Source organism: Octodon degus, unplaced genomic scaffold (assembly GCF_000260255.1).
Source record: "Octodon degus isolate 3935 unplaced genomic scaffold, OctDeg1.0 scaffold00422, whole genome shotgun sequence".
NCBI classification, from domain to species: domain Eukaryota; kingdom Metazoa; phylum Chordata; class Mammalia; order Rodentia; family Octodontidae; genus Octodon; species Octodon degus.
Window position 1 is genome coordinate 211255 of NW_004524998.1, and position 7717 is coordinate 218971.

A 7717-nucleotide genomic window follows, 5' to 3' on the forward strand; every position below is an offset into this window, starting at 1 on the left:
GTCTCACTCACTCCCATCCTAGTTGTTTCTAAGAGATCCTTTCTTACCTTTTCACTAGCTGCACCAGCATCTTCAAGATCTGAAACTCTATCTTCACTTTCACTCAAACGGTTTTTCAGGCTTGTAATTAAGATTTTAAGGTCCTCTATATCTCTTTGACTCTGCTTCATGCGATCTATTTCTTTTCTGTATTGCTCGTTCAAGGAATCCATCATTTTTTAAATTTCCTGTATTTTTTATCAATGTCTTCTTTAGAAGCAGTTATTAATTCTTTTACTTCAGAGTTTTTAACAGATTGGGTTTTTCTTTATGTTTATGTATTTGATTCTTTAGTTCTGGTACTGTGGGTTTAGACTTTTCTTTTTTCATTTCAGACAATAATTCTGCTTTGAGTTCTTTTAAACCTTTCTTTAGTTGTGTATTTACTTCTGACGCTATTAATTCATGTATTTCAGCTTCGCTAGTGTCCACTGCATTTGTTCTGGTTGGGCATTGTGTTTCCTCCAAATGTTTCTGCATTTGATTCTTAAGTCTACTGCTATAAATTCAGCATTTTCTTTTTTTAATTCCAGAAATTGATTCTGCTCTGAGTTCCTCTGTATCTTTCTGCTCTTGGTTATTTACTTCCGACGCTATTTGTTTATTTATTTCAGCTGAACTAGTGTCCTCTGCACTTGTTATGAGTGGCCTTGAGACTTGAGATTGCATTTTGCTCCTTGTCTTTATCATTTTGTTTAACACTGATCTGTGGCCTTTGGTGTAGAGCTTTGTTGCAATTATGCTATCACTTAATGAAATTCAGATACTGATATACCAAGTTCTGTTCATGCAATTGTGCCTGGCTTGGGTTAGGCTGCTGTGCTCAGCTCCTTACTGTTGTTGCCCTTGGAGGTGGACTTGCTGTGCACCTCTGGTAACATGATCTGTTCCTGGATTAGCTGTGTGGATTTGACCCTAGTCTCTCACTGCTGGGACTTTAGCTGCAGGGTTTTACCTCAAGCCTGTATGCTAGATCTGGGCTGGGTCTGGAGGGGTATGAGAAGCGGGGGTGAGAGAGCCCAGAAGCTCTCTCACACACTCACCTGTGTTGTGTTTTGGTGGGTCTGCAGGACTCCCAAGAGCGCAGCAGCAGTTCTTACTCAGATGGCAAACTGCGCTGGGTCTGGTCAGGCAGGGGTGGTCTGGAGTGGTCTGAAGAATGCAGGGAAGCGACTCTCTCACGCGGCAGGCCTGGGCCTGGAGCAGTGGGCTGGCGCAGGATAGAGCAGAAGCTCTCCCCCACACTCGCAGAGCCTGGGGTCATTCGGATATGGAGGGCCCAAGGCACGAGGGAAGTTCTCTGCTTTCATAATGGTTGTACACATTTACATTCCAACTAACCATTTAAGTGTTTCCTTTTCTTTTCTCTTTCTTTCTTTCTTTCTTTCTTTCTTTCTTTCTTTCTTTCTTTCTTTCTTTCTTTCTTTCTTTGTTATTTTCTTTCGTGCAGCGTTTCACTACCCAACTCAGATTCATAGTGATCTTTTTGATTTCTGCCTCCCTAATGGTGGGACTTCAAGCATGCACTCCCATGCCTGGACTAAGTGTTCCATTTTCAACTAAGCTCCACTGATGATGTGAATGTGGATGGATAAAACCACTATGCAAATCAGTGTAGAGAATCCTCAAAAATCTAGGATTAGACGTCCTATTCAAGTCAACTATTCCTCTTTTGGGTAATTTTCCTGAAAAACTGAATACTTCATACCACATCCATATATATGCACCCACTTCTATAGTAGCACAGTTTGTCATATCTAACTCATGGAAAAAAAAAAAACAAATGCCAGTTTACTAAGGAATACATAGAAAAGATGTGATATTTTTACACAAGAGAATATTACTAAGCTATAAAAATTATAAACTCAAGTCTTTTATAGGTAAATGGATGCAACTAGAGATCACAGTCATAAGTCAAATAAATCACCCCTGTATATGTGTAAACATTATATTGTCTTGTTATTGTAGGAAGCTGAAAGAATAAATAAAATCTCAAGGTACAATAGATACTGTGAGAGTGAAGATATCTGTTCAAAGGTAAGGAGAAACTGGGATGAGGAAAAGGCAAAGAAAGAAATGACTAATTGAAAAATATATACTTATATATGCAGGAAAACTTGGATATTTGTTCTCCTGATTTGTATGGCTCTACTGGAAGAAATAGTTAAAGCTTAAATATTTTTAAATAACTTTTTAAAACCAATTTTGCATGCCTATATTGGGTAATGTAAAATAATAATTTGAAGGGCTGGTCAGATACCTCAGCAGACTAAAGCACCTGATTCTGCAGAGAGCAAGGGATGGGGCTCAATTCCCAGCTTCTTTTAACTGCCTCACCCCAAAGTGCACTGAAACAGTGATTGAGACTAAGAGTGGTGATGTGCACCTGTAATCTCAGGGAATGGGAGGCTGAAAACAGGAAAGTCACTACAAGTCTGATCCAAGTAGTGAGACCCTGTACACACTGGGGACCATGTCCATTAAAATTTTTTAAATTTTTTTCATTAAAAAAATACCTAGCAGTTTGAAGACATTTTGTAATATAACCAGCATTGTAGATTTTTTAAAATTTAATTTTATGGAGAAAGAAATAACAATGAAACAGTTTCAAAACAAGTTAGGACAGTTACAAAAATAAATACACTGCATATTGTTGTCTTCACAGTACTTATTCATATTACGAGATGCAGATATGTTATCTTTTCTAAACGCTATTAGCACAAATGTTTCTTCTCATTGAACTCAGAGAAAGTAGCTGTATATCTAACCTAAGTAATCTGTATATAGGGTATAGAACTTTTCAGTACAAAATGGTCCTTCATTGATATTCCCCTTTTTTGTTTAGTTTTGTCAGAGATAGATATTCCATTGCCATTCAAATATAATTTGAATGGCATATATACATATATATAACAAATAGCAATGAGGCAGTTTTAAAACCAATTAATAGGACAGTTTCAACAATTAATACACTGAGTATTGTTGTCTTTGTAGTGGTTACTCATAGTAAAAGATGCAGACATGATATCCTGTCCAAACACTATTAGCACAAATCTTCCTTCTCATTGGATATGAGAAAGCTGTATATCTACCTTATTTTGTATATACAGATACAAAATGGTCCTTCATGTATATTGAATTTTTGTTTAGTTTTGTCAGAGATGGGTATTGCATTGCCATTTAAACATAGTAGGTGCGTGAATTCAGCAAAATAATCCTATATAGTCCAGTAGGCCATAATAGTAGTGAGTTATCCATAGGACTGGCAATGTCAGAAGTTGTTGACTTGAGCCTTTTACTGCTCAGGATATTAATAGTGCTTTATTTTTTATACCTTGTTTTTAATATTTTTCTGTTGAATGGTTAAGACCAAGATAAAGCAAGAACTATATAATGAAAAATGTAACTTATGTATCTGTTAAAGTCAGTTAAATCCCCTCAGGATTTACCTTGAAACCCTGTACCACAGTTTGTAGATCTTTTGTCAGTGTCAGCCATGTGGATGAGTCATGGCCTTTGTTTGACCAATTTGCTCCCTGTAAAAGGCTGAGAGAATGTTTTATCGCCAGGTGACTCTCCCTAGGCACACTTTACATTGTCGATCACTTTCTTCTGTGGCCCCATAATCTCCTGGAACAGAAAATTTTGGACACCTGAGTTACATGATGTTACAGTACAGGTTCTCTTAGTCCAGAGTCCTCAGTGACCTTGAAAAGTGACCTTGAACAAAATGTTGGCTATCCTTGTAGCCCTTCTTTTTCTCTAATTTTTTGATCTGCAAACTGAAGTTGTTAGCCATTCAGAAGAAAAGCTTAATGATATTACCTCATAGCATAAGCAATTGAGCTAACATCACTATCTGCTTCAATATAGAACCCTGAGACATATCATGGAACAGGTATTTTCCATCAGTTGTTGATATGCTAAACTTTAAATCCCTACAGAATGTGAAAAATAAGTACAAAAAGTAAAAAATATTAAAACCAAAATAGAAATAAACAATTACATATTTTTACTCAGAAATTTAGAAATCTAACCCTATACAACATTGTAGCAGGACAGTCTTGTGACTTTTTTTATTGTCTCTTGTTTTCATTAATTGCCTTTAAAAAAAAACAAAACAAAATATCCAGGATTGAACTCAAGACCTTCACTTGCCGGGCAGGCCTTTGTGGTACTGAAGTACCTACCCATCCAGGATTCTTATTATTTTGTTTCTTGAAATTCTGAATCATTTCTAATGTTTTTAAAAATGTATTTAGTACAGAGTCTACAGGGTCTCACGGTGCAGACTGGACTCATAGTGATTCTCCTGTTTTCAGCTTCCTAAACACTGGGATTATAGGGAAGCGACACCATGCCCAGTCCTGATCCCATTTCAGCGTCCTGAGGGTGAGGACCGCATGGTAAGCCTGGGATCGAACCCTGGCCACTGTGCTCTGCCTAACCAGATGCTTTAGTCTGCTGAGCTATCTGACTGGCCCCTTCTAATGTTTTTCAAAATTCTTTTGATTATCTCTAAAAGTAAAAACAATTAAATAAATTAAAAGAAGAAAGTATGTTGAAAAGGCCTGTTTCACTCACTCAATGCACATTTAGCCAAATAGCTTCTCAATAATAATAGGCACTTAGAGTGTTTAAAAATGTCTTCTTTTTTCATCAAAACCACATGCCCATTTGAGGTTATTTGATTTCTCTTTTTTCATTAAATGAAATTTATTTAATTAAAAAACAAAAATAGATATTTTAGCCACTGAAGCAATGAAAAACTTTTAAAATTTTATTAGGATCATTCAACTTACATATTCTTAAACTATAAGATATCATTCACAAGTTCCCAGTTATGCCTTTGTTTGAATTCATAAATATTGATATGAATATGTATGTTTTGAAGACCAAATGTCTGATTGTGTAAAATATATATCATTCTGGATGTTTTTTAGTAAATCGTACAAAATGTTTTATTGATGATTCCTACTCTCAGTTTTAAGATGAAATCCAGACATTGTTTCGTTCTCACTTTCCTAATTGCTAGAGATGAACTTTTTTTTTTTCATTTTTGGAACCTGGGATTGAACTCAGGCCCTTGTGCTGGACAGGCAAGCACTTATTCTACTGAGTTACCTCACCAGTTCCAGAGATGAACATATTTTCATATGATTTTAGTCATTTGCATTTTTTCTAAGGAGTGTCTGTTCATTTAATTAGCCTATTTATTGATTTGACCTTTACTGTGACAGTCTAAGATTTTTGAGTTCTTTGAATATCCTATATATTAGTCCTGTGCCTGAGGAATAGGTGGGAAAATGTTTCCTTCTGTAGGTTGTCTCTTTACTCTACTGCATCTTTCCTTTGCTGTGCAGAAGCTTTTTAATCTGATATAATCACATTTGTTGATTCTTATTGTTTTTCCTTGTTCAATTGGAGTTCTGTTTCAAAGGTCTTAGCTAACACCTGTCCCTTCAAGAGTTTTGCCAACTTTATCAACCTGTACATTCAGTGTTTCATGTTTGTCATCTGGGATCTTTGATCCATTTTTATTTTAGTTTCATACATGGTGAGATATATGGGGGTAGATTAAATCTTCTTCCTTTCACAACCATTTATCTCAAAACCATTTATTAAAGAGATTGTGTTTCCTTCAGTGAAAGCTTTTGGGCACTTTGTCAAAGACAAATAGCTGAATATATGTGAAGATGTTACTATGTATTTTATTCTGTTCCAGTAAGCACCATATCTGTTTTTATGCCAGTACCAAGCTTGAAGTAATTTATTGAGATGCCTTTTTCTCTGTTCTTAAGGCCTGGTATTTGTTTTGTGCTCTGGTTCTCTTCTAATTCCATTCAAATTTTGGGATTGCTTTCTCTAGTTCTGTGAAAAATGTTTTTGGTGTTTTGATTCAGATTGTGTTAAATCTATGTATTATATATAAGTAGATATGCACACTGGAGTATAGCCATTTATTTATATTCATACTCCCTGTCCATGAATAGGGGAATGTGTATTCCACTGTTCTTTTAGCCCTTTCAAAATGTAACTGAGCATGTATATGTTTCATTTCAGAAGGAAATCTACAGTATTAGAATGACAGTTCTTAAACTTCAATCTTTTATTCACTTCTTTATAGTCATATTCATCAAGATGATCACTTGGATGTGGGTTGACACTTGCAATTTGATTCAGATTTATAAACCTCCAGGTGTAGGGAACCTAGCATGCATGCTAGGGGCCAAAGAAGAGCAGAAATCTATTCTAGACTGTTTACCTTCCATGCTCATTCTGCTCATTTTCAGGTCATAAGGAGATGATTTTCTCTTGCCACTGTCAGACCAGTTAATGGTTTAAAAAAATCCATGAACAAAAGAAATGGGAAATTGACATATAGTATATTATCTGTTGCTTTTGTGAATTCTAAGGACTCCAGCAAATACATTGAGGGTTCACTCTTGATTTTTCATTATTATTTATAGTAATATCATATTTAAAAGCATTTTGGGGGCTGGCCAGATAGCTCACCAAATTAAAGCACATTCATAGGCAGACTCAGAGTCCAGGATTCGATACCCAGCCTGCCATGCCTGCCCCTCCCACGATTGACACTAGGCTTGGTGGTGCATGCCTGTAATCCCTGTGCTTGGGAGGCTGAAAAACAGGAAAGATCACTACAAGTCCAATCTGTGTAGTGAAACCTTATAACCATTTACTAAATACATAAAAAAAAATAAAAATGAAAGCATTTTGGAAAATATCAAAAGAAAGTAATTACTTCTCCAAAGTACAAAACTAAAACACTAGTGGTATTTTTTCGCTAGAAAGATTGTCATTCTTTAGAAATACAAACAGATATGCCTGAATTTTTTTTTGCTAAAACTAGTAGTAGAATAAGGATCTCTTATGATTTTGTGAGGTAGTAATTGCTTTTATTGATTCTATAATGTTTTAAATTTTTTTTAATTTCCCATAATTTTATTGAGAAACAAATAGCAATGAGACAGTTTCAAACCAAACTGGTAGGACAGTTTCAATAATTAACACATTGCCTACATTCTTCCTAGTGGTTAATTGCTGTACAAGATGCGGACATGATATCCTATTTACAAACACTATTAGAACAAATCCCTCTATTCATTAAGAGAATGTAACTATATATCTATTCTAACCATTATAGAAATTTGCTTCATATTTACCTGTTGTTAATAAATTATTGAATATTTACTGTTGGATTGAGTATTCTAACATCAACATAAAGATACCAAGGTCATTGAAAGAATTTTGTTCTAAATTTGTCCCTCAAATATATAGCACAGCTTGGATAATCGTACTGCTGATTTCTGTTGGTCTGTTGAAAAGAATATTTAATGCTTCAAATTTTGCTTCCCTTTTATTTCATATATATATAATGAAATTTGTCTTTTCAGCCCTAGGACTAGCTTTGATTAATTCTATGATGCCATCATAGTGAACTTCTTAACTTTTGTGTTACATAATTATATTCAAAGATTTATGCACTTTTGTTTATAATTACACAGTAATTATAAATGTTTAGTACTAAATTGATGACAAACACTATTTTGTTGAAAATGTCTTGCATTTAAAAGAAAAATATGGAGACCCAGTCTTAGCCCAGGTCCGGAGAGTGTGTGGGAGAGCTTCCTGCTACCCTGCGCTAGTGGGACCA

General features: G+C 35.2%; 1 pseudogene; it reads right to left on the reverse strand.

The window, feature by feature from the left end:
- Nucleotides 1–1303, reverse strand: part of LOC101561010 — a 5598-nt pseudogene extending 4295 nt beyond the window's left edge.
- Nucleotides 1304–7717: the final 6414 nt, after the last annotated feature.